General features: G+C 41.2%; 1 long non-coding RNA gene across 2 annotated transcripts; it reads right to left on the reverse strand.

Annotated features, from left to right (window-relative positions):
* Positions 1 to 486: 486 nt before the first annotated feature.
* Positions 487 to 24,153, reverse strand: LOC120093664 (uncharacterized). Of its 2 annotated transcripts, none has more exons than XR_005487141.2 (3): positions 23,625 to 24,153; positions 22,141 to 22,196; positions 487 to 2,084 (listed from the first exon to the last, which is right to left on the reverse strand). It is a non-coding gene; the product is annotated as an uncharacterized LOC120093664 (long non-coding RNA). The 2 variants fall into 2 exon arrangements; XR_005487140.2 differs by lacking the exon at positions 487 to 2,084 and adding an exon at positions 15,199 to 19,009.
* Positions 24,154 to 26,627: the final 2,474 nt, after the last annotated feature.

Here is a 26,627-nt window from a genome sequence, read left to right on the forward strand (position 1 = left end):
TAAGAAGGGGATTTATTTTGACTGACAGTTTGAGGGTGCAGTTCATCATGTTGGGGAAGGCATGGTGTTGGAAGCATGAGATGACTGTCATACTGTATCTGCAGGCAGGAAAAATAGACAAATGTTGCTACTGTTTCTCTGCTCACTTTCTTCTTTGTCCTAATTTGAGTCTTCAGCCATGTGATGGTGCTACCCATGTTCAGAGTGAGCCTTTACATTTCATTTAAGCATTTTGAAAACACCCTCGTAGATACACCTGGAGGTGTGTGTTTCCATGATTCTAATTCAGTCAAAATGACAACAAAAATTAATCATTACGACCATTACAACGCTCCCCTTTTCTTTCTTTCTTTCTTTCTTTCTTTTTTTTATTACTTGAGTATTTCTTATATACATTTCGAGTGTTATTCCCTTTCCCGGTTTCCGGGCAAACATTCCCCTCCTTCCCCTTCCTTATGGGTGTTCCCCTCCCCACCCTCCCCCCATTGCCGCCCTCCCCCCAACAATCTAGTTCACTGGGGGTTCAGTCTTAGCAGGACCCAGGGCTTCCCCTTCCACTGGTGCTCTTACTAGGATATGCATTGCTACCTATGAGGTCAGAGTCCAGGGTCAGTCCATGTATAGTCTTTAGGTAGTGGCTTAGTCCCTGGAAGCTCTGGTTGTTTGGCATTGTTGTTCATATGGGGTCTCGAGCCCCTTCAACCTCTTCCAGTTCTTTCTCTGATTCCTTCAACGGGGGTCCTATTCTCAGTTCAGTGGTTTGCTGCTGGCATTCGCCTCTGTATTTCCTGTATTCTGGCTGTGTCTCTCGGGAGAGATCTACATCCGGCTCCTGTCGGCCTGCACTTCTTTGCTTCATCCATCTTGTCTAATTGGGTGACTGTATATGTATGGGCCACATGTGGGGCAGGCTCTGAATGGGAGTTCCTTCAGTCTCTGTTTTAATCTTTGCCTCTCTCTTCCCTGCCAAGGGTATTCTTGTTCCCCTTTTAAAGAAGGAGTGAAGCATTCACATTTTGATCATCCGTCTTGAGTTTCATTTGTTCTAGGCATCTACGGTAATTCAAGCATTTGGGCTAATAGCCACTTATCAATGAGTGCATACCATGTATGTCTTTCTGTGATTGGGTTAGCTCACTCAGGATGATATTTTCCAGTCCCAACCATTTGCCTATGAATTTCATAAAGTCGTTGTTTTTGATAGCTGAGTAATATTCCATTGTGTAGATGTACCACATTTTCTGTATCCATTCCTCTGTTGAAGGGCATCTGGGTTCTTTCCAGCTTCTGGCTATTATAAATAAGGCTGCAATGAACATAGTGGAACGCTCCCTTTTTCAACCTGACACTAAATACACCAGGGTTCTGTAGAGTCACATTATAAAATGAAAATCTCATTTATTGTTATTATCATTATCATTATTATTATTATTACTATTATTATTGGAAGGACTTTTAGGCTGCAGTCCAGGTAACCCAACAGTGAGTGGCTGGCTGTGAATGGAAGGTCCAAGAATCTAGCAGTTGTTCAGTTTACAAGTCTTGTCTTCAGTATATTCTGGAACACCAAAATAGTAGGCTTCAATGCCAGAAAAGGAATGAATGTGTTAGCAAGATCAGGGCAAACTGGAAAAGAGCAAAAGCTTCTTTTTTCCATGTTCTTGTGTAGACTTCTAGCAAAAGGTCATGGTCCAGGTTAAAGGTGTGTCTTCCCACCTCAAGATCTAAATTAAAGGCTTCTGTCTTCCAGCCTCAAGATCCACATCAAAGATGAGTGTCTTCTTATCTCAGTCCGGAGTAGAAGTGGATTTGGCTACTTCAAATCAAGCAGAAAAATCCACCCCAGGTGTGCCTTCCATTTCTGGATTGTAGATTGTTCTAGTCAAGTTGTAGATGTAAGTCAAGTTGATGACCAATAGTAGCCATCACAATAACTTGAAATAGTAATGATCATTTCAGTTCTTCAAACTGTCATTCACAGTGTGTTCAGCCGGATTTCTATACTCTCCACCAACTCTTAGGATCCAACATTGTTCAAAATCCAAAGTCCAGACTCCCTGCTGGGAGTCTGAGTAGTCTTTTAGCTGTGAACAGCAGGAAAAGTAGAAAACAATCAGCTATTCCAGTGTACAGTGGCCCAGAGACAGCATTCCCATCCCAAAGGGGAGCGGTGGGGGCATCGGAAGGAAAACAGATCAAAGGCAGACTAAAACGCCACAGGGAAAGCATCAAGTTCTGAACCTTCATGTTTGGCATTTGTGGCTCATGATGTGAATAATAAGGTTTCAGTAGACTTGAGCAGCCCTGCCCTTCTGTCCCCGCTGCCTCAGCACACAAAGCCTCTCTCGTGGGTCATTTCCACTCTGTGCCTGAAGGTTTTCTTGGTAGATCCCATGGTCCTGACACCTCCAATATAATGAAGTCTATCTAAATGTAGGATTTATTTATACAGCTTCATGCAATGAATTCTCAGGGTCTCCTGGAAAGGAACTCGACTCTCATACACATTGTCTGCTATTGGAAGCACAACAAACTCCTCAGCTTTCCATTTTGTTGTATCCATGAAAGTCTGCAACTTTAAACTCCCTCTTTCCCTCACCCAACGTCACAATGTCCCCATCTTTCTGTTTATTTGTTGTTCTCCTTCACCATAGAACTGGATAACAGTGAGCAGAAACCATGGTACAGCCTGAATGTTACCACGACCTGAAATTTCATGTTCCAAACAAATTAATCCATTAGTTTTAAATTCCTCCTCATTCAAGTTCTCAGGGCACGGGAAGATTACTTAGCAGAATGTAACACAAATGGTCTCTAGCTCTGTTCCCAACACAGTCTTTGTTTTCCTCAGGAGCTGGGCCTTTAGGTGTTCTGGTCTTCCAAACTCCAACTTAGCAATTAGGTAAACTCTTTTTACAAACTCTAAATTCTTCCCAAAACCAGTCCTATCCCTTCTACAGATCAGTTGCAAAGACTTAATATGAAGCACATGGTTAGGTTTATTATGAGATTATCCACACTTCTGGTACAAATTTTCTGCCATCTGTCTGTCTGTCTATCTATCTATCTATCTATCTATCTATCTATCTATCTATCTATCTATCTACTATCTATCTACTATCTATCATCTATGTATATATCTATCAATTATCTATCTCTTGTGTCTATCTTCTATCATTTTTCTATCAATTATTTATCTATCAATTATCTATCTATCATTTTTCTATTTATCATCTATCAATCATTTATTATTTTTGTGACCAATGCCTCACAAAAGTAACAAGAAAGGAATGAAGGGATTATTTGACTCATAGTACATCTTGGTTTTGAAGAATGATTTCAGAAGGAGGAGATAACTGGACACATTATACCCACAGTCAGGAAGTCAAAAGAGATGCTGCTGCTGAATTCATTTTCTCCTTTGGACTCAGTCAAGGGACCTGGGCCAGGGGATGGTGCTGCTCACACCCACGGTGGACCTTTTCATGCTCAGTTAAACTTTCTGGAGACAGCCCTCAAAGGTACATCCAGAGATGTGTTTCCATGGTAATTCTAAACGTATTCTAGTTGACAATGAAGATTAACTACCACATGGTCCATATGGAAGGAAAACCATATTTGGGACATGCTGTTCTTGTGACAGAGAAGAAAGAACAAAAATGTGTACATACCGGCAAAATGGTCCCAGAACTTCTTTTGGAGGTGGCATTTGTTTCTGGCATTTGCATTTCACTGAAGAAAGCAAACTACAGTGTCACACCTGATGACACGGGCAGAGAAATATGCTCCTCCTCCCGAGGAGGTGTCACTGCAAGCCATACAGCTGTGGGTGGGACTATATCTAATCCTGTTCCAGGGCTGGTGAATACTTAGGAGTGCTGCTGTGGTGTGGCATTGCTTCTCCGTATTCACAGGGTCTATATTTGTGGTTACTGCTGTAATTTATGTGCAATCCTGATTCTGTGCTCTTCTACATATGTGCACAGAACAGATTTCCTAGAGTGCTTATTGCCACTGAGTTTGAGCAAGCAATACGCTGCCTCACTGTAGTTTCAGAGATGGCCAGAGAATGAGGAAAGGGTTCGTTCAGCACAGTGCTAGAAGCTTGCACACTGAGCTCAGAGAATGGGGTTTGAGTTCCAAACTAGACACTCACAGGTGGGGTAGTTTCAGGAAATTTCCTTAACCTCTCTGTACCTTGTTTCCCTTTTTTCAGGAAAAAGAAACTAGAATCAACTAGAACATTTTTCTTTTGATTTTTTCAGTTACAACCCATGTGAGACATGCATGCGTGTGTGCAGGGTACTTGTTTTAGTCATGTTTATATCACACTAATAAAATGTAGGAGGTAAGTTATAAACAGGCAGTTAAGTGGTAGTTACCAAGTGTATTACTTGTTTTAGTCATGCTTATGTTACTGTAATAAAATGTAGGAGGTCTTTAAGTTATAAAGAGGAATGTTTTTGTTAACTCAAGGTTATAGGAGTTCCAGATTGCGAGGCCTCACTGCTTTTACCTCTGGTGAGCAGTCCAGATGGTAGCAAACATATATCATAGCAAACTGTTCACCACCTGAGCCAAGAGGCAAAGAAAGACTAGAAACTTAGTCTCTTTTGAGGTCATTTTCCAATGACTTTAGAGTCTCTTACTAGGTCTTACCTTTTACTACCTCATCTCTCAATTTAGGGGGTCATATCTTTAACATATGGACTTTGGGGGACATTATTAAAACCATAGTCTCTCTTTTCATGTATGTATGTATGTATGTATGTATGTATGTATGTATGTATGTATGTATGTATATGTAATACACACATATTTGCTCATTCAGTGCTTACAATGATTTTACAGAACATTCTCTACACAAATCATGAGAACCAATTCTCTCTCTCTCTCTCTCTCTCTCTCTCTCTCTGACAAAGGAGAACCACCCAGGACATAGAAACTTTGTTGAACACTTTGATTCTGTAAAATCAAGGAACCACACAGGTGAAAAACGAGTGGGGAACAAATGCCAGCTTTTGATTGGTAGTACAGAGTCCATGTGATCTTTCTTATTTCCTGCCCACAGTCTAGTCCCATGGAAACTTTATTGTGTAGGACAGAGACATGCTTTCCTAAGTCACTGATGCCTGTAAGACTTGGAGGAGAGAGAAACTACAAAGGACCAATGACTTTCACTCAACATTTCTGATGATTTGTCTCCTCCTCAGTGAAGATTGCAGATGAATGACTTTTGTGGAAGGACCAGAACTCTCAATCCACCTTGAAGGGGGGAGGATAGATGGCAAGGAGATAGGAGTGTTTGAAAAAAGAATTGGTGTCCCCGGACAGCTGTTGTGGGATGAGTCACATCCATCTAGGACATCAGAGGGAGGCACAGATGTGGCTCACACACCATTCTGCTCCTACTGAGGGCTGACTCTTATTCTGCTTTCTGATTACTAAATGACCTCACAGTCTGTTAGCCTTCTCTGGCTACTTTATCCTTATTGGTTGATTTATAGAGAGAATCACATGCTTGATGCTACAAATAAAATTGCTCCTGGCTCCTCACTCCTCAGTCAACTGGGACCTTCTAGGACTTCTCCAGTGTGTTACAGGAAGGAAGAGGGGATGCCGAGTGGTGCTTAGTCCTCTGAAGACAAAGAGAGGTAATGCTGGTAATGGCAGTAGGTGCCACTGTGACCTCAGCAGGCTTTCTATGCAAGCAAGGAACTAGGTCACGGAGATTGACAAGCGTCATACAAGGAGCAGGCGGAGGAACAATTAATCTTTGTTCTTTACCATTTTCTGGGGAGCTTTTCTTAGTAGATTTTCAAAGCTGAGAAGTAGAGATGTTTCCTTGGTTACAAAGTCTTACTTAGTAGGGCAAAGGTGAGGTGCATGTGCTACCTGTAGATATTCAAAATGCTGAATTGCAACTGTGGACACCTCAGTGTCTTTGGGCTGCCATGATGAAGTATCATAAACAGTATTCCAGAGGCCAGAAGTCTAAGAGCAAGATTTACCATAGTCATAATATCTTTGGAGGGGATAGGGGCCACTGAGTTTCTGTGGTTTCTGGCAGTCCCTGCCTTGTAAAGCCATCACTCAATCTGTTGCTGTCTCTGTCTCCATGGGATATTCTCACCTGTTTCTTATTTGAATTTTTTCTTATAAATGTAGGCTTGCTTCAACAGGCCCATGCACATCCCTTTCCTTGCATCATGGTGGGAGAAGTACCCGAATGGTCCTTCTTTTTAAATAAATTCCCACCCACATATTCTTTTTTCCCCTTTTTCTTTTTTTGACATTTTTTTCTTTTATTGGATTTTTTAATTTACATTTCAAATGTTATCCCCTCTCCTCACCCCTCCCCCAGAAACCCATTATCTCCTCCTTCTTCTATGAGGGTGCTCTTACACCCACCCTCCCACTTCCTCCCATCTTCCCACCGTGGCATTCCCCTACACTGGGGCATCAAGCCTTGACAGGACCAAGAGCCCCTCTTCCCATTAATGCTCAACAAGGCCATCCTCTGCTACACATGCGGATGGAGTCAGAGGTCTATCCCTATGCTCCCTTGTGATGGTGGTTTAGTCCCTGGGAGCTCTGGGGGGTCTGGTTGGTTGATACTGTGTTCTTCTTATGGGGTTGCAAACTGGTTAGGAGACTTTTAATGACTGCTTCTGTTTCTTTACGGGTTATGGGACTGTTTAGATCATTTTCTGATCCCGATTTAACTTTGGTACCTTGTATCAGTCTAGAAAATTGTTCATTTCATCCAGATTTTCCAGTTTTGTTGAGTATAGGCTTTTGTAGTAGGATCTGGTGATTTTTTTGAATTTCCTCAGTTTCTGTTGTCATGTCTCTCTTTTCATTCCTGATTTTGTTAATTTGGATGTTGTCTCTGTATCCTCTAGTTAGTCTGGCTGAGGATTTATCTATCTTGTTGATTTTCTCAAAGAACCAGCTCCTGGTTTTGTCGATTCTTTGTATAGTTCTTTTTGTTTCTACTTGGTTGATTTCAGCCCTGAGTTTGATTATTTCCTGCCATCTACTCCTCTTGGGTGTATTTGCTTCTTTTTGTTCTAGAGCTTTCAGGTGTGCTATCAAGACAGTCATGTATGCTCTCTCCAGTTTCTTTTAGGAGGCACTCAGAGCTATGAGTTTTCCTCTTAGCACTCCTTTCATTGTGTCCCATAAGTTTGGGTATGTTGGGCCTTCATTTTCACTAAATTCTAAAAAGTCTTTAATTTCTTTCTTTATTTCTTCCTTCACCAGGTTATCATTGAGGAGAGTGTTGTTCAGCTTCCATGTGTATGTGAGCTTTCTGTTGTTTTTGTTGTTATTGAAGACCAGCCTTAGTCTGTGGTGATCTGATAGGATGCATGGGATTATTTCAATCTTCTTGTATCTGTTGAGGCCTGTTTTGTGGCCAATTGATTATATGGTCAGTTTTGGAGAAAGTACCATGAGGTGCTGAGAAGGTACATTCTTTTGTTTTAGAATGAAATGGTCTATAGATGTCTGTTAAATCCATTTGGTTCCTAACTTCTGTTAGTTTCTCTGTGTCTCTGTTTAGTTTCTGTTTTCATGATCTGTCCATTGATGAGAGTGGGGTGTTGAAGTCTCCCACTTTTATTGTATGAGGTGCAATGTGTACTTTGACCCTCAGTAAAGTTTCTTTTATGTATGTAGGTGCCCTTGCATTTGGAGCATAGCTATTCAGAATTGAGAGTTCATATTGGTAGATTTTTTTATTTGATGAGTATGAAGTATCCTTATCTTTTTTGATAACTTTTGGTTGAAAGTCAATTTTATTCTGTTTTAGAATGGCTACTCCAGCTTGTTTCTTGGGACCATTTGCTTGGAATTTTTTCCCAGCCTTTTACTCTGAGGAAGTGTCTCTCTTTGTCATTGAGGTGTGTTTCCTGTAAGCAGCAAAATGCTGGGTTCAGTTTATGTATCTAGCCTGTTAGTCTATGTCTTTTTATTGGGGAATTGAGTCCATTGATGTTGAGAGATATCAGGGACCAATGATTGTTGTTTCCCAGTATTTTTGTTGTTGGGGTAGAATTATGTTTGTGTGGCTATTTTCTTTTGGATTAGTTGAAAGATTACTTTCTTGCTTTTTCTTTTTCTTTTTTCTTTTTTTTTCCATAGCAGCCTTACTTGTTTTTTTTTTTTAGAGCAGAGTTTATCTTTCTTTAATTTTATTTTTATTTTTTATTAGCTTGAGTATTTCTTATATACATTTCGAGTGTTATTCCCTTTCCTGGTATCCGGGCAAACATCCCCCTCCCCCCTCCCCTTCCTTATGGGTGTTCCCCTCCCAACCCTCCCCACATTGCTGCCCTCCCCCCACCAGTCTAGTTCACTGGGGGTTCAGTCTTAGCAGGACCCAGGGCTTCCCCTTCCACTGGTGATCGTACTAGGATATTCATTGCTACCTATGAGGTCAGAGTCCAGGGTCAGTCCATGTATAGTCTTTAGGTAGTGGCTTAGTCCCTGGAAGCTCTGGTTGCTTGGCATTGTTGTACATATGGGGTCTCGAGCCCCTTCAACCTCTTCCAGTTCTTTCTCTGATTCCTTCAACGGGGATCCTATTCTCAGTTCAGTGGTTTGCTGCTGGCATTCACCTCTGTATTTGCTGTATTCTGGCTGTGTCTCTCAGGAGCGATCTACATCCGGCTCCTGTCGGTCTGCACTTCTTTGCTTCATCAATCTTGTCTAATTGGGTGGCTGTATATGTATGGGCCACATGTGGGGCAGGCTCTGAATGGGTGTTCCTTCAGTCTCTGTTTTAATCTTTGCCTCTCTCTTCCCTGCCAAGGGTATTCTTGTTCCCCTTTTAAAGAAGGAGTGAAGCATTCACATTTTGATCATCCGTCTTGAGTTTCATTTGTTCTAGGCATCTAGGGTAACTCAAGCATTTGGGCTAATAGCCACTTATCAATGAGTGCATACCATGTATGTCTTTCTGTGATTGGGTTAGCTCACTCAGGATGATATTTTCCAGTTCCAACCATTTGCCTATGAATTTCATAAAGTCGTTTTTGATAGCTGAGTAATATTCCATTGTGTAGATGTACCACATTTTCTGTATCCATTCCTCTGTTGAAGGGCATCTGGGTTCTTTCCAGCTTCTGGCTATTATAAATAAGGCTGCAATGAACATAGTGGAGCACGTGTCTTTTTTATATGTTGGGGCATCTTTTGGGTATATGCCCAAGAGAGGTATAGCTGGATCCTCAGGCAGTTCAATGTCCAATTTTCTGAGGATCCTCCAGACTGATTTCCAGAATGGTTGTACCAGTATGCAATCCCACCAACAATGGAGGAGTGTTCCTCTTTCTCCACATCCTCGCCAGAATCTGCTGTCCCCTGAGCTTTTGATCTTAGCCATTCTCACTGGTGTGAGGTGAAATCTCAGGGTTGTTTTGATTTGCATTTCCCTTATGACTAAAGATGTTGAACATTTCTTTAGGTGTTTCTCAGCCATTCGGCATTCCTCAGCTGTGAATTCTTTGTTTAGCTCTGAACCCCATTTTTTAATAGGGTTATTTGTTTCCCTGCGGTCTAACTTCTTGAGTTCTTTGTATATTTTGGATATAAGGCCTCTATCTGTTGTAGGATTGGTAAAGATCTTTTCCCAATCTGTTGGTTGCCGTTTTGTCCTAACCACAGTGTCCTTTGCCTTACAGAAGCTTTGCAGTTTTATGAGATCCCATTTGTCGATTCTTGATCTTAGAGCGTAAGCCATTGGTGTTTTGTTTAGGAAATTTTTTCCAGTGCCCATGTGTTCCAGATGCTTCCCTAGTTTTTCTTCTATTAGTTTGAGTGTGTCTGGTTTGATGTGGAGGTCCTTGATCCACTTGGACTTAAGCTTTGTACAGGGTGATAAGCATGGATCGATCTGCATTCTTCTACATGTTGACCTCCAGTTGAACCAGCACCATTTGCTGAAAATGCTATCTTTTTTCCATTGGATGGTTTTGGCTCCTTTGTCAAAAATCAAGTGACCATAGGTGTGTGGGTTCATTTCTGGGTCTTCAATTCTATTCCATTGGTCTATCTGTCTGTCTCTGTACCAATACCATGCAGTTTTTATCACTATTGCTCTGTAATACTGCTTGAGTTCAGGGATAGTGATTCCCCCTGAAGTCCTTTTATTGTTGAGGATAGCTTTAGCTATCCTGGGTTTTTTTGTTATTCCAGATGAATTTGCAAATTGTTCTGTCTAACTCTTTGAAGAATTGGATTGGTATTTTGATGGGGATTGCATTGAATCTGTAGATTGCTTTTGGTAAAATGGCCATTTTTACTATATTAATCCTGCCAATCCATGAGCATGGGAGATCTTTCCATCTTCTGAGGTCTTCTTCAATTTCCTTCTTCAGTGTCTTGAAGTTCTTATTGTACAGATCTTTTACTTGCTTTGTTAAAGTCACACCGAGGTACTTTATATTATTTGGGTCTATTATGAAGGGTGTCGTTTCCCTAATTTCTTTCTCGGCTTGTTTCTCTTTTGTATAGAGGAAGGCAACTGATTTATTTGAGTTAATTTTATACCCAGCCACTTTGCTGAAGTTGTTTATCAGCTTTAGTAGTTCTCTGGTGGAACTTTTGGGATCACTTAAATATACTATCATGTCATCTGCAAATAGTGATATTTTGACCTCTTCTTTTCCGATCTGTATCCGTTTGATCTCCTTTTGTTGTCTGATTGCTCTGGCTAGAACTTCAAGAACTATATTGAATAAGTAGGGAGAGAGTGGGCAGCCTTGTCTAGTCCCTGATTTTAGTGGGATTGCTTCAAGTTTCTCTCCATTTAGTTTAATGTTAGCAACTGGTTTGCTGTATATGGCTTTTACTATGTTTAGGTATGGGCCTTGAATTCCTATTCTTTCCAGGACTTTTATCATGAAGGGGTGTTGAATTTTGTCAAATGCTTTCTCAGCATCTAATGAAATGATCATGTGGTTCTGTTCTTTCAGTTTGTTTATATATGGATCACGTTGATGGTTTTCCGTATATTAAACCATCCCTGCATGCCTGAGATGAAGCCTACTCGATCATGGTGGATGATTGTTTTGACGTGCTCTTGGATTCGGTTTGCCAGAATTTTATTGAGTATTTTTGCGTCGATATTCATAAGGGAAATTGGTCTGAAGTTCTCTTTCTTTGTTGTGTCTTTGTGTGGTTTAGGTATAAGAGTAATTGTGGCTTCGTAGAAGGAATTCGGTAGTGTTCCATCTGTTTCAATTTTGTGGAATAGTTTGGATAATATTGGTATGAGGTCTTCTATGAAGGTTTGATTGAATTCTGCACTAAACCCGTCTGGACCTGGGCTCTTTTTGGTTGGGAGACCTTTAATGACTGCTTCTATTTCCTTAGGAGTTATGGGGTTGTTTAACTGGTTTATCTGTTCCTGATTTAACTTCGATTACTTGTATCTGTCTAGGAAATTGTCCATTTCCTGAAGATTTTCAAGTTTTGTTGAATATAGGTTTTTATAGTAAGATCTGATGATTTTTTGAATTTCCTCTGAATCTGTAGTTATGTCTCCCTTTTCATTTCTGACTTTGTTAATTTGGACGCACTCTCTGTGTCCTCTCGTTAGTCTGGCTAAGGGTTTATCTATCTTGTTGATTTTCTCAAAGAACCAACTTTTGGTTCTGTTGATTCTTTCTATGGTCCTTTTTGTTTCTACTTGGTTGATTTCAGCTCTGAGTTTGATTATTTCCTGCCTTCTACTCCTCCTGGGTGTATTTGCTTCTTTTTGTTCTAGAGCTTTTAGGTGTGCTGTCAAGCTGCTGACATATGCTCTTTCCTGTTTCTTTCTGCAGGCACTCAGCGCTATGAGTTTTCCTCTTAGCACAGCTTTCATTGTGTCCCATAAGTTTGGGTATGTTGTATCTTCATTTTCATTAAATTCTAAAAAGTTTTTAATTTCTTTCTTTATTTCTTCCTTGACCAGGTTATCATTGAGTAGAGCATTGTTCAATTTCCCTGTATATGTGGGCATTCTCCCCTTATTGTTATTGAAGACCAGTTTTAGGCCGTGGTGGTCCGATAGCACGCATGGGAGTATTTCTATCTTTCTGTACCTGTTGAGGCCCGTTTTTTGACCAATTATATGGTCAATTTTGGAGAAAGTACCATGAGGAGCTGAGAAGAAGGTATATCCTTTTGCTTTAGGATAGAATGTTCTATAAATATCCGTTAAGTCCATTTGGCTCATGACTTCTCTTAGTCTGTCGACATCACTGTTTAATTTCTGTTTCCATGATCTGTCCATTGATGAGAGTGGGGTGTTGAAATCTCCCACTATTATTGTGTGAGGTGCAATGTGTGTTTTGAGCTTTAGTAAGGTTTCTTTTACGTATGTAGGTGCCCTTGTATTTAGGGCATAGATATTTAGGATTGAGAGTTCATCTTGGTGGATTTTTCCTTTGATGAATATGAAGTGTCCTTCCTTATGTTTTTTGATGACTTTTAGTTGGAAATTGATTTTATTTGATATTAGAATGGCTACTCCAGCTTGCTTCTTCTGACCATTTGCTTGGAAAGTTGTTTTCCAGCCTTTCACTCTGAGGTAGTGTCTGTCTTTGTGTCTGAGGTGTGTTTCCTGTAGGCAGCAGAATGCAGGGTCCTCGTTGCGTATCCAGTTTGTTAATCTATGTCTTTTTATTGGGGAGTTGAGGCCATTGATATTGAGAGATATTAAGGAATAGTGATTATTGCTTCCCGTTATATTCATATTTGGATGTGAGGTTATGTTTGTGTGCTTTCATTCTCTTTGTTTTGTTGCCAAGACGATTAGTTTCTTGCTTCTTCTAGGGTATAGCTTGCCTCCTTATGTTGGGCTTTACCATTTATTATCCTTTGTAGTGCTGGATTTGTAGAAAGATATTGTGTAAATTTGGTTTTGTCATGGAATATCTTGGTTTCTCCATCAATGTTAATTGAGAGTTTTGCTGGATACAGTAACCTGGGCTGGCATTTGTGTTCTCTTAGGGTCTGTATGACATCAGTCCAGGATCTTCTGGCCTTCATAGTTTCTGGCGAGAAGTCTGGTGTGATTCTGATAGGTCTCCCTTTATATGTTACTTGACCTTTTTCCCTTACTGCTTTTAATATTCTTTCTTTATTTTGTGCGTTTGGTGTTTTGACAATTATGTGACAGGAGGTGTTTCTTTTCTGGTCCAATCTATTTGGAGTTCTGTAGGCTTCTTGTATGTCTATGGGTATCTCTTTTTTTTAGGTTAGGGAAGTTTTCTTCTATGATTTTGTTGAAGATATTTACTGGTCCTTTGAGCTGGGAGTCTTCACTCTCTTCTATACCTATTATCCTTAGGTTTGATCTTCTCATTGAGTCCTGGATTTCCTGTATGTTTTGGACCAGTAGCTTTTTCCGCTTTACATTATCTTTGACAGTTGAGTCAATGATTTCTATGGAATCTTCTGCTCCTGAGATTCTCTCTTCCATCTCTTGTATTCTGTTGGTGAAGCTTGTATCTACAGCTCCTTGTCTCTTCTTTTGGTTTTGTATATCCAGGGTTGTTTCCATGTGTTCTTTCTTGATTGCTTCTATTTCCATTTTTAATTCCATCAACTGTTTGATTGTGTTTTCCTGGAATTCTTTCAGGGATTTTTGTGTCTCCTCTCTATGGGCTTCTACTTGTTTATTTATGTTTTCCTGGAATTCTTTCAGGCATTTTTGCGATTCTTTCAGGCATTTTTGCGATTCCTCTCTGTAGGCTTCTACTTGTTCTCTAAGGGAGTTCTTCATGTCTTTCTTGAAGTCCTCCAGCATCATGATCAAATATGATTTTGAAACTAGATCTTGCTTTTCTGGTGTGTTTGGATATTCCGTGTTTGATTTGGTGGGAGAATTGGGCTCCGATGATGCCATGTAGTCTTGGTTTCTGTTGCTTGTGTTCCTGCGCTTGCCTCTCGCCATCAGATTATCTCTGGTGTTACTTTGTTCTGCTATTTCTGACAGTGGCTAGACTGTCCTATAAGCCTGTGTGTCAGGAGTGCTGTAGACCTGTTTTCCTCTCTTTCAGTCAGTTATGGGGACAGAGTGTTCTGCTTTCGGGCGTGTAGTTTTTCCTCTCTACAGGTCTTCAGCTGTTCCTGTGGGCCTGTGTCTTGAGTTCACCAGGCAGCTTTCTTGCAGCAGAAAATTTGGTCTTACCTGTGGTCCTGAGGCTCAAGTTCGCTCGTGGGGTGCTGCCCACGGGCTCTCTGCAGCGGCAGCAACCAGGAAGACCTGTGCCGCCGTTCCGGGAACTTCAGTGCACCAGGGTTCCAGATGGTCTTTGGCTTTTTCCTCTGGCGTCCGAGATGTGTGTGCAGAGAGCAGTCTCTTCTGGTTTCCCAGGCTTGTCTGCCTCTCTGAAGGGTCAGCTCTCCCTCCCACGGGATGTGGATGCAGAGAACTGTTTATCCGGTCTGTTTCCCTCAGGTTCCGGCGGTGTATCAGGCAGGGGTCCTGTCGCTCCTGGGCCCTCCCCCACGGGAGCCCAGAGGCCTTATACAGTTTCCTCTTGGGCCAGGGATGTGGGCAGGGGTGAGCAGTGTTGGTGGTCTCTTCCGCTCTGCAGCCTCAGGAGTGCCCACCTTACCAGGCGGTTGGGTCTCTCTCTCACAGGGTCTGGGTGCAGAGAGCTGCTGCGGGCCGGGTCCGCGGGTGTGGGACTTCCGGTATACACAGAACGTGCCCGGTCCTAGAGGAATTCTGCTTCCATGTGTCCCAAGCTCACCAGGCAGCTTTCTTGCAGCAGAAAAGTTGGTCTTACCTGTGGTCCCGAGGCTCAAGTTCGCTCATGGGGTGCTGCCTACGGGCTCTCTGCAGCGGCAGCAACCAGCGCGTATCCAGTTTGTTATACTATGTCTTTTTATTGGGGAGTTGAGGCCATTGATGTTGAGAGATATTAAGGAATAGTGATTATTGCTTCCCGTTATATTCATATTTGGATGTGAGGTTATGTTTGTGTGCTTTCATTCTCTTTGTTTTGTTGCCAAGACGATTAGTTTCTTGCTTCTTCTAGGGTATAGCTTGCCTCCTTATGTTGGGCTTTACCATTTATTATCCTTTGTAGTGCTGGATTTGTAGAAAGATATTGTGTAAATTTGGTTTTGTCATGGAATATCTTGGTTTCTCCATCTATGTTAATTGAGAGTTTTGCAGGATACAGTAACCTGGGCTGGCATTTGTGTTCTCTTAGGGTCTGTATGACATCAGTCCAGGATCTTCTGGCCTTCATAGTTTCTGGCGAGAAGTCTGGTGTAATTCTGATAGGTCTGCCTTTATATGTTACTTGACCTTTTTCCCTTACTGCTTTTAATATTCTTTCTTTATTTTGTGCGTTTGGTGTTTTGACTATTATGTGACGGGAGGTGTTTCTTTTCTGGTCCAATGTATTTGGAGTTCTGTAGGCTTCTTGTATGCCTATGGGTATCTCTTTTTTTAGGTTAGGGAAGTTTTCTTCTATGATTTTGTTGAAGATATTTACTGGTCCTTTGAGCTGGGAGTCTTCACTTATTATTATCCTTAGGTTTGATCTTCTCATTGAGTCCTGGATTTCCTGTATGTTTTGGACCAGTAGCTTTTTCTGCTTTATATTATCTTTGACAGTTGAGTCAATGATTTCTATGGAATCTTCTGCTCCTGAGATTCTCTCTTCCATCTCTTGTATTCTGTTGGTGAACCTTGTATCTACAGCTCCTTGTCTCTTCTTTTGGTTTTGTATATCCAGGGTTGTTTCCATGTGTTCTTTCTTGATTGCTTCTATTTCCATTTTTAATTCCTTCAACTGTTTGATTGTGTTTTCCTGGAATTCTTTCAGGGATTTTTATGACTCCTCTCTATGGGCTTCTACTTGTTTATTTATGATTTCCTGATATTCTTTCAGGGATTTTTGTGTCTCCTCTCTATGGGCTTCTACTTGTTTATTTATATTTTCCTGGAATTCTTTCAGGCATTTTTGCGATTCCTCTCTGTAGGCTTCTACTTGTTTATTAATGTTTTCCTGTGTTTCTCTAAGGGAGTTCTTCATGTCTTTCTTGAAGTCCTCCAGCATCATGATCAAATATGATTTTGAAACTAGATCTTGCTTTTCTGGTGTGTTTGGACATTCCATGTTTGTTTTGGTGGGAGAATTGGGCTCCGATGATGCCATGTAGTCTTGGTTTCTGTTGCTTGGGTTCTTGCGCTTGCCTCTCGCCATCAGATTATCTCTAGTGTTACTTTGTTCTGCTATTTCTGACAGTGGCTAGACTGTCCTATAAGCCTGTGTGTCAGGAGTGCTGTAGACATGTTTTACTGTTTTCTTTCAGCCAGTTATGGGGACAGAGTGTTCTGCTTTCGTGCGTGTAGTTTTTCCTCTGTACAGGTCTTTAGCTGTTCCTGTGGGCCTGTGTCTTGAGTTCACCAGGCAGGTCACTTGCAGCATACAAGTTGGTCTTACCTATGGTCCCGAGGCTCAGGTTCGCTCGTGGGGTGCTGCCCAGGGGCTCTCTGCAGCGGCAGCAACCAGGAAGACCTGTGCCGCCCCTTCTGGGAGCTTCAGTGCACCAGGGTTCCAGATGGCCTTTGGTGTTTTCCTCTGGCGTCCGAGATGTGTGTGCAGAGAGCAGTCTCTTCTGGTTTCCCAGGCTTGTCTGCCTCTCTGAAGGTTTAGCTCTCCCTCCCACGGGATTTGGGTGCAGAGAACTTTCTTGCTTTTTCTAGGTTGTAAATTACCTCCTTGTTTTGGAGTTTTCCATCTACTATCCTTTGTATGGGTGGATATGTGGAAATATATTATGTAAATTTGGTTTTGTCATGGAATATCTTGGTTTCTTCATCTATGTTAATATAGAGTTTTGCTGGATATAGTAGCCAGGGCTAACCTTTGTATGCTCTTAGGGTATTTGTGACATCTGCCCAGGAGCTTCTAGCTTTCATAGTCTCTGTTGAAAAATCTGGTATAATTCTGATAGGTCTACTTTTATATGTTACCTGACTTTTTCCTTTCTGCTTTTAATATTTTTTTCTTTGTTTTGTGCATTTGGTATTTTGACTATTGTGTGACAGGAGGAATTACTTTTCTGGTCCAATCTATTTGGAGATCTGTAGGCTTCTTGTATGTTTATGGGCATCTCTTTCTTTAGGTTATGGACGTTTTCTTCTATAATTTTGGTGAAGCTATTTACTGGTCCTTTAAATTGGGAATCTTTGCTCTCTTCTATACCTATTATCCTTAGGATTGATCCTCTCATTGTGTACTAGATATTTTGGGCTAGATGCTTTTTGCATTTTGCAATTTCTTTTACTGTTGTGTCAATGTTTCTATGGTATCTTCTGCCCCTGAGAGTCTCTCTTCTATCTCTTGTATTCTGTTGGTGATGCTTGTGTCTATGACTCCTGATCTCTTTTCTAGGTTTCTATCTCCATGGCTGTTTCCCTTTGTGATTTCTCTATTGTTTCTATTTCAATTTTTGGACCTTGTATGATTTTGTTCAATTCCTTCACCTGTTTGGTTTTGTTTTCCTGTAATTTGTTAAGGGATTTTTGTGTTTCCTCTTTAAGGGCTTCTACCTGTTTACCTGTGTTGTCCTGTATTTCTCTAAGGGAGTTATTTATGTCCTTCTTAAAGTCCTCTAACATCATCATGAGGTGTGATTTTAAGTCATTTTTCTGGTGTGCTTTGGTATCCAGGACTTGCTTTGGTGGGAGAACTGGGTTCTCATGATGCCAAGTAGTCTTGGTTTCTGTTGCTTAGGTCTTGCACTTGCTTCTCACCATCTTGTTAATTCTGGTGTTAGCTGGTCTTACTGTCTTTGACAGTGACTTGACACTCTTGTAAGTCTGTGTGTACACAGCTTTGGGAGACCAGCTCTTTCCTGGCAGGATCTGGGTACAGAGAGCTGTAGCACAGGTTCAGCTCTGGGTGCAGATGGAACCCAGAAGGCCCACATATTGTTAATATCTAGATAAATCTAAGAGATGGACCTTTGGTCATGCCTATGGCCTATTATCTTGATTAAGACAATTGAGTTGGAAAGATCTTTCCATTGTTGGTTGTACCATTCCCTTGCCTACGATTTTGGACTGCATATAAAAATAATGTGATCAAATGGAATGTGTATATCACAACTGTTTCCTCAATACTCAGGGATTTATGTGGAAAAGGGAACAGAAATATAACAGCAAGATGCATTGGATAACCTCAAGAAAACAGTGTTTTCCAGACACCAAAGTGTATATATGAAATCACAGCAATTTTGATAACATGTGTAAGACCTATATAAGCTCAAGACAAACAAAATCCCAGCATGGTGGATGGAAGGTGGACATGAAATTTTACCCTAAGCTAGCTGAGGAACACTTGATTTCTGCTGAGAAATGGGAAGTCAGTTTCCTTTAATGGTATGATCTCTGGGATACTGATGATACTTTAGGGTAGAATATATACCTAGGAGTAGTCATCCAGCACAAACAGTTGGGGAGAGAGAAAGTGAGGAGACAGAGAGTGGAAGAGGAGAGAGAGAGAGAGAGAGAGAGAGAGAGAGAGAGAGAGAGAGAGAGAGAGAAGAAAAGGGAGAGGAGAGAGGAGAAAGGAGAGAGGAGAGAGGAGAGAGGAAAGAGCAGGAGATTGGAGATGAAACTGGATAGTTGGGTGATAGGGAAGTGGGGGAGGCTCTTATGAAATTCTCTGAAACAAAACAACCCAAAGCCAAAGATAAAACAAAACAAGACAAAATAAAACACACACACAGAAAACAACCAAACCAAACTAAACCAAACAACAACACCCAAAAATAAGCAAAAAGAGAAACCGCAAACTTTTCTTCTTTTCTTCTTCCTGATTGTAGATGTAATTTGTTAGATAGCTGCTTCATGTTCCTTCTACGACTTCCTGCTATGATGGACTGAACCCTTGAACTCTGAGCCAAAATAAACCATTTCTTCTTCAAGTTGCTTGCCAGATATCGTATCACAGAAGTGAGAAATGTAACTGTGACATGTATTCTAGACAGAAGGAAATTTTGGGGAAGAGGGTTCAGTCCAGTCCATCACTGTAAATGCATGTCTCTGTGAAACATATCTGAGACAAAATTTGCCACACATTCCTTACTCCTTGTGGACCCTGCTCTGTCTTAACTCAGACATCAGACCTTTTACAGCACTTTAACTATTTATAAACACTTTCATAATCCTTACTTCTTCTGATTCTATCGACATGCATTATATTTTTTAAACAACGGAATGTCATTTTCCAAAGGCCACACAGCTTATGTGGAGCAAGAGAAGATCTAATTCTAGCCTGATTCTACACAGTGCCTGTAACTTTTAGCTATAAAAAGCAGCATAATTTTTCATTGCTTTTCATACTTCCCAGACTTTTCAGGATGAAGGAGAGAGTCCTTCTAGTTACCAAATAAAGGTGGCAATGTTCTCTCTCTAGTCAGTCACTAGTCAATCAACCAATCTATCAATAGATCAGTCAATCATCATCAATTAGACATGAAATACTTAATGATGACTACTTTCTGTGTTGGTGGTAGCTTACTGAGCCCCAAGGGTACAGGGGTCAGTGAAAGAAATTCTTCTAAAGTCCACAGTCTAGCAACACAGGAGGTATATATGCAAAAAAATTGCACAGATTAATAGGAATTTGTAATTTCTGATTGCTGGAATCAGGGGAAGGGAGAGAAAATGACAGGATAGGGATCAATTTTAGATTGGGGTTGGGGGTCAGTCCAGGCTCTGAGAAAGTGACATTAGAATAGAGCCAAAGGAAGAGAGGGCATGGAAGGTTCTAGGAATGTGAGTAAGGAATTTGATGATTTTAGGGTACAGGGGAAGCTGGTTCAGTGGGCAAGAGAAGGAGAAATCACAAGACCCCTAAGACAGTTATTTGTGTATACAGCTGGTGTTCAGGTTCTGGATAGGGAGATAGGAGGAGAGATAGTTTTGAAAAGGGAAGGGAAAGTGGAAGTCTTTGCTCCTTGCTGATATAAGGACTTTCAGCCCATAGCAACTAGTTTCCTTTCTGTTGATTTACTTGCTCATGTTCATGTCATAGGTGAGAAATGGCAAATGGCATCAGGACATAGTTCTCCCATGTGATCACACAGAGATGAGGGGACCTATTCATGATCATGCCAGAGCTCCGCAACCTCCTGATTGAGGGCACTGTATCTTATAGCAGTTATATGTCACCAGATTGCTGAGATCAGCAGAAGTCATAGGCTCCAAACCCAGAAAAACCTACTCATTTATGTATGTGAGCAGACTTCAGGCAACCATCTTCAAGCATCTTGGAAAATACCTAGTGCTATAGGAGAGATGGGGTGGGGTGTCTAGAGATGAAACCATATGTTTCTTATCAGGTACAAGAGGGCTGGGGACATCTGACTGTAAGGGATGGTTTTTGATGGCTGTTTTATGTTGCTCCTGGCCCATTGACCAGCAGGGGACATCAGTGTGTGCTTTCTCGTTGTGACTGGGGATAGTGAAGGACTTTTCAGATGGGTTGGTATGGGAGTTGGAAGTTTAGAGATGAGAAAACATGACTAAGAATACCATTGAGTTATTGCTATTGCTGTTGTTGTTATTATTTACTGATATTTCAGTCCAAGGAGCCATACATTGTTTGTGTATGTGTGTGTTCATGCTTATGTGTGGATGGAAATACATGAAGTGAGAAGCCACTGTCTCCAGAACTTTCCTAGAATACCATCACTGAAACATGGATTCAGAATCAAGCATTTCCATGTTCAGTCAGTTAGTGGGTCATGTCTAACTATGCTATATTGGTGATAACATCTGGCAATTTCATTGCCTCAATGTAGGAGAAAATAAATGTTCACAGACAGGAAATCACGGGTCAGAGAGCAGAAGGGAGGCTCTTATTCACCTTACCCAACTCTGCCTCACAGTGTTGCAATGGCCATGTGCTTGCTCTTCTCCTTTTGGGTCTGGACTCCCAACTGCTGAAGGCCCTGCTTTTTCTAGGTTCCCCACATTTCTTATGCTGGGCCCAGCACTTAGTAGGTGCTTCACACACCCCTTTTTAGCAAAGTGCATGACCTGTAAATGTGTACCCACTCATGAATATTTCTGAAGGGAATAAGCCTCATCACCAGGACTCAGACTAGGAAGTAGAATTATCAGTTTTGATAATTATCAGATTTGATAATACCCAAGTCTGGCCACCAAATTTTCCTTTCATTTTACTTGTGGAAACTACAGTACTGACCTTCAGCCATGAAGGTTAGCTTTCAACTTTGTATGGATGGAGTCTCTCTGTCTCTCTGTCTCTCTCTTTGTCTCCCTGCCTCTGTCTCTCTCACTTACACATACACACAGACATACACAGACACACAGACACACAGGCACACAGACACACAGGCACACACACACACACACACACACACACACACACACACACACACAGTCTAGTCTCACTGCTATAGTGATTTATTCCACAGGCCACAGTATATCTGCCTGCTACATTCATTCGAACTGTTACTGGTTCTTGGTTACTGTACTGACTATTGTTGTGTGTCAACTTGACAGGAGCTGGAGTTATCACAGAGAAAGGAGCCTCCCTTGAGAAAATGCCTCTATGAGAGCCAGCCTAAAGCATTTTCTTAATTAGTGACCAAAGGAGGAAGGGCCCATTGTCGGTGGTGCCATCCCTGGACTGATAGTCCTGGGTTCTATAAGAGAGCAAGGTGAGCAAGCCAGGGGAAGCAAGTCAGTAAGCAACATCCCTCCATGGCCTCTGCATTCACATCTGCCTCCAAGTTCCTACTCTGTGTGAGTTCCTGTTCTGATTTCCTTTGGTGATGAACAGCAATATGGAAGAAAAGCTGAATAAACCCTTTCCTCTCTAACTTGCTTCTAGGTCATGATGCTTTGTGCAGGAATAGAGACCTTGACTAAGACAGTTACTATCTATATTAATAACATATATACTTACATACAAAATATATTATAAACCAATTAATTATATCAATATATATAATATATTGTTTAGCACATTTTATATCTGTTTAGATCAGCTTGTGACTCAGTGCTAATAAAGGTCTTCAGGTACAAATACTTATCAATTATTTGATGAAAGAATGACATTTCTTGAAGAAGTTACTCACAAAATGGTCCCAAGTGAAGCTGCAGATCCTTCATGAAACAGGAAGTTGAGGAGAGTCTGAGAGAGAAGTTGAGTAAGAGAAGTCCTTAGTGAGGGAGGAAGAGAGCTGTAATGAGTGTTCACATGAAGGCCATGTCCTAGAGAGGACATAGCAGGGGCAGGGTCGGGGTTAAGTGGAAAGCTAAAATCTGGATGGCATTAGAGTGAATCTTCTACTGACAGATGGGAGGGAGCTGTAGATGTTTTTGGAAGTTGGAATGATTTTTTTTTTGCCTCTTTAATTTTTAAAAGGGAAGTTAAATTGTCTGTGGTTGCCTTGGAGATCTAGGGGGGGGGAATGACAGGAGTCTGGGAGCTGGGTCAAAAGGGGGCTGAATAGGTTCATGTGTATGTTAATGAGGTTTCTGGTGGGACAGAAAAGGCCTGCAGGGAGAAACCTGGGAAGAAGAACAAGAAGCAGAAAACAGTTGTTGCAAAATAACAAGGCCAGGAAGAGGCAGCTAACCGTGGCTGCAGGAGTGGGGTTTGCAACAAAATGGGTGCAAGGCAGATGGGGAAGTGGATCCAGGAATGTGAGTCACATGAGGGGTTGCTCCCCTAAAGGTTTCATTTCCCCCATGACACTGGGGTGAGATGATCTGTCAGTCAGGAGTGAGGGTGAGTTTAGTGGAAGACCCAGAGTCTGGTGTGTAAAGTGTATCCTGAAAAACAAAAAAACAAAAAACAAAAAAACAAAACAAAAAAAAAAAAACAGTGCAGAGACCAGGGAGAAGAGAGCCCACAGAGTAAACGCCAACCCTTTCCCATCACTCCTTAACAAAACATCAGCTTCCTCTGTAGTCTCTGCAATGTTATTCCCAGCATTTGTAATGTGAAAAGTCTTGGTTCCTGCTATTCTGCCTGCTTGCAGTGTGGGTATAGCTGGGTCCCTGCAGTGTCTGTTTTATTGTTCTTTTCATATAATCAGCTTTTGGCTTTCCTTATCCTGTTCTGTGTTTGACTTCCAATTTAGTAGCATTTCCTCCCATCTTTATTATAGATTTCCCTCTGTGTTATTTGGATTTATTTTGTTCTTTCCCAAAGTGATTGCTAGTTTAGCTCATTAACTTTCAATCATTCTTCTTTTTCTAATGTAATATTAAAGGCTGTAATTTCTGTCTAAATATCATGTTAGGTGAATTTGTGTCTTTGTAATCATCTAGTTCAAAATATTTTCTAATTTCCATTTTGATTCATCCTTTGATCTTTACAAACATGGTAAAGATCACAGAATATGAATTCATTTGCTATTTATTTATTTATTTATTTATTTATTTATTTATTTATTTATTTATTTATTTGTACATGAGTTTCACTGTGCTTGAAAGTGCTTGGTCATTTATTAGTTGGCTCTCTGTTTAGAATTTTTCTTCCCTCCCTCCCTCCCTTCCTTCCTTCCTTCCTTCCTTCCTTCCTTCCTTCCTTCCTTCCTTCCTTCCTTCTTACCTTTCTTTCTCCTTCTCATGTGCATTCACAGGCCAAGGCACATATGATCAGAGGACATTTCAGAGTCAGTTCTCTCTATCCACTGTGTTGGTCCCAGGGATGAAATTCAGTTTGGCAGGCATGGCAGCAAGCACTTTTATTCACTGAGCTGTCTTGCTGGACCCTCTCTTTGTCTGATGTTAACTCACATTGATGATCTAGGACAGTGGCCAGCAGATTAAGGTGGCCCGTGAGCCAAACCATTGCCCATATCAGTTATTCTTATGATGCTATGAGCAAACACCTTACAGAAGCAGCTTGGGAGAGGAGAGATTTATTTTGTCTCATGGGTCAGGGGATGTGTTCTATATGGCACAGAAGAGACACAGATGGGGTCACCTGCAGCCATGGTAAAAAGAACTAAGGTAAAGACTTCTCACATGGCATCAATCAGGAAGCAAAGAGCTAGGACAGAAGTGGAGTGGCCTACAATCCATAAGGCCTACCTCTAAGGTGCTAAGCTGGTCAGTTAGGCTCTGTCCTTTCTCCAGTTGGGCCTTACATTCTAAAAGCTGCGTATCTCCATTATTGTGTCATCAGATGGGGACAAAGCATTCAAACACATGACCCTACAGGAGGACACGCATAATATAGTCATGCCTGCTTTGCTTTGTAACTGTCTGTTTTATACATTTGTTTTAATTTTAAAAAACATAATATATTTTCATTATATTGTTCCCCCCCTTTACTCCTCTTAGATCCTCCCACACCTCTACCCATACAACTTCATCCTCTTTTTCCTCTCATTCTCTAAGGAAAACAATATAAAATATCAAAACAAATAAACAAAAAAACAGAAAAAAGGAGCCCCCTGCCCACCACAAATGGAATGTTCTTTCTCTTGGCCAACTACTCCTGTGTATAGAGCCTGGCCTGGAAGGTAGTTGCATATCCTGTATCACTCCATTGGAGAAAAGAGACTTTTCTCTCCTTTAGCAGGTATCAGTTATAACTAGCTTCTTGGTTAGGGGTAGAACTTTGTGTCCACTTTCATTTTTCAGTGCTTAGATTTTGTCTGTTTTGAACCGTATTGGTCTTATGTGGACTGTCACAGTCTTGGTGAGTTCTTGAGATACTGAATCAGGACCTCATGTTTGCAAGGTCGGGAACTTTACCAACATGAGCCATCTTCCAAGCTTTGATGGCATTTTCTTTAGTCTCCTTTTTTCTCTTCTAATCACTTGGGAGAGATTTTTCTTTTTCTTTTTTCTTTCTTTTTTTTTACATTTTTTATTGGATATATTTCTTTATTTACATTTCAAATGTTATTCCCTTTCCCAATTTCCTGTTCATAAGCCCCCTATCCCCTCCCCCTCCCCATAACGGTGTTCCCTCCTTCCGTCCTCCCTTACCACCATGCCCCCTGACATTCCCCTGTACTGGGGTTCAACCTTGGCAGGACCAAGGGCTTCCCCTTCTACTGGTGCCCCAACAAGGCTATTCTCAGCTACATATGTAGTTGGAGCCCTGGGTCAGTCCATATATAGGGAGAGATTTTTCTATTTCTGATATACTGATACTTTTAGTTCTGACCTATATCTTGACTCTATAAGGACTGAAATTATACATAAAAACTCCTGAAAGTAGGAGGACTCTTGCTATCTCCACCCCAGGCCTCCTTTCTTTGCTTACATCTTGATTGCTTTTATTTACAATGGAACGTGTTTTTAGCCCAAGGTAATCAACAGAGTTTCATTAGTTAATTAATTCTTAATCTACTTACCAGTGCTGGTCTAGATTTGCCCAGCACTTTGTTTTAAAGATCAATTTCCTCATTCTTTCTGGAACCTTCTTTTTCCTTTTTCTCTTCTGGAGGAAATACAGTTAGCATATAATTTTCTCAGTACAAATCTGTTAGTGATAAACGTTTAGATCACCCATCTTTAAAACATCTTTACCTTATCCTGAGGAGTTGGCGTCTCCTTGTATCTTCTGTCATTGCCTTTCCTAGATGGACTTTCCATGTGTAGAAGAGGCATGAGTGTTTCCACACCACATGTGATTATGGATGCTGGAAAATCGGCTGTGAATAGATGATGTGGCAGCTTGAGTCCAAAGGTAGTCTCCAGGCAGGAAGCCTTCTTCTCTTGGTGACGGCAGCTTTCTCTTAAGGCCATCCACTGGTTGGATGAGACCTACTCATGTACTGGAGTGAAATAATGTCTACTGATTTTGATGTTAATCTCATCTGCAAAATACCTACAGATTGATGTTTGACTGTCTTGAAACCCTTAAGTGAGAGGTGCAGCTGATCTTCCTGTAAGAAGCAGAGAGGGAGACATTAACTGGTGTTTGTTTCCATTGAGCCTTGGGCTGAAAGGAGAGGGAAAAGCTCTCCTAACTATCTCTCATTGGCTTCTGTTTTCCCACTAGCAGATTCATTTGGGATGAATGTTGCGTCTCTGTATGGGGAGAATGGCACCACGTGGCCAGCTGGGAGCTAGGTTAGAGTTTCTTTTGCAAACAAGCCTTTCTACTGCCAGTTAGAGAAACTCTAATAATAAGGCTCCAGACCATGGATAGCACAGAGTTGATGAGAGACTAGGGAAGGAAGAAGTGACAGATAAGGGCAGCAGAGCCTGAGAACCCCAGAACAGCTCATCCAGTGTCATCGGAATGAGGTTTTTAAAGACTCATGATCCAACTCTGTGTATGTGGACCATGAACACAAATGAGAGGTCTCTTTAAGCCTCCTTGAGCATCTGCGACAGGAGAGACACTGGGCTGTGATAGTCCTTGGAAGAGAAAGGGTAGTTCGTCATTCCAGGATGTGGGATGGCTTATGACGCCTATAGAATTGAACATGAAAGTGATGACTCTGGTTATTTTCTGGGTCACTTTAGTCAGAGCAAGGTGGAGAGGTTGTTTGTCTGCATGAAGGAGACTCTAGCCAAGGCTCAGCCTCTAAAAAGACATTTCTGATTCCTGCTTTCTTCAACAAGCAGTGACCTCTCTACAGATCGT

This window comes from Rattus norvegicus, chromosome 7 (genome assembly GCF_036323735.1).
Source record: "Rattus norvegicus strain BN/NHsdMcwi chromosome 7, GRCr8, whole genome shotgun sequence".
NCBI classification, from domain to species: domain Eukaryota; kingdom Metazoa; phylum Chordata; class Mammalia; order Rodentia; family Muridae; genus Rattus; species Rattus norvegicus.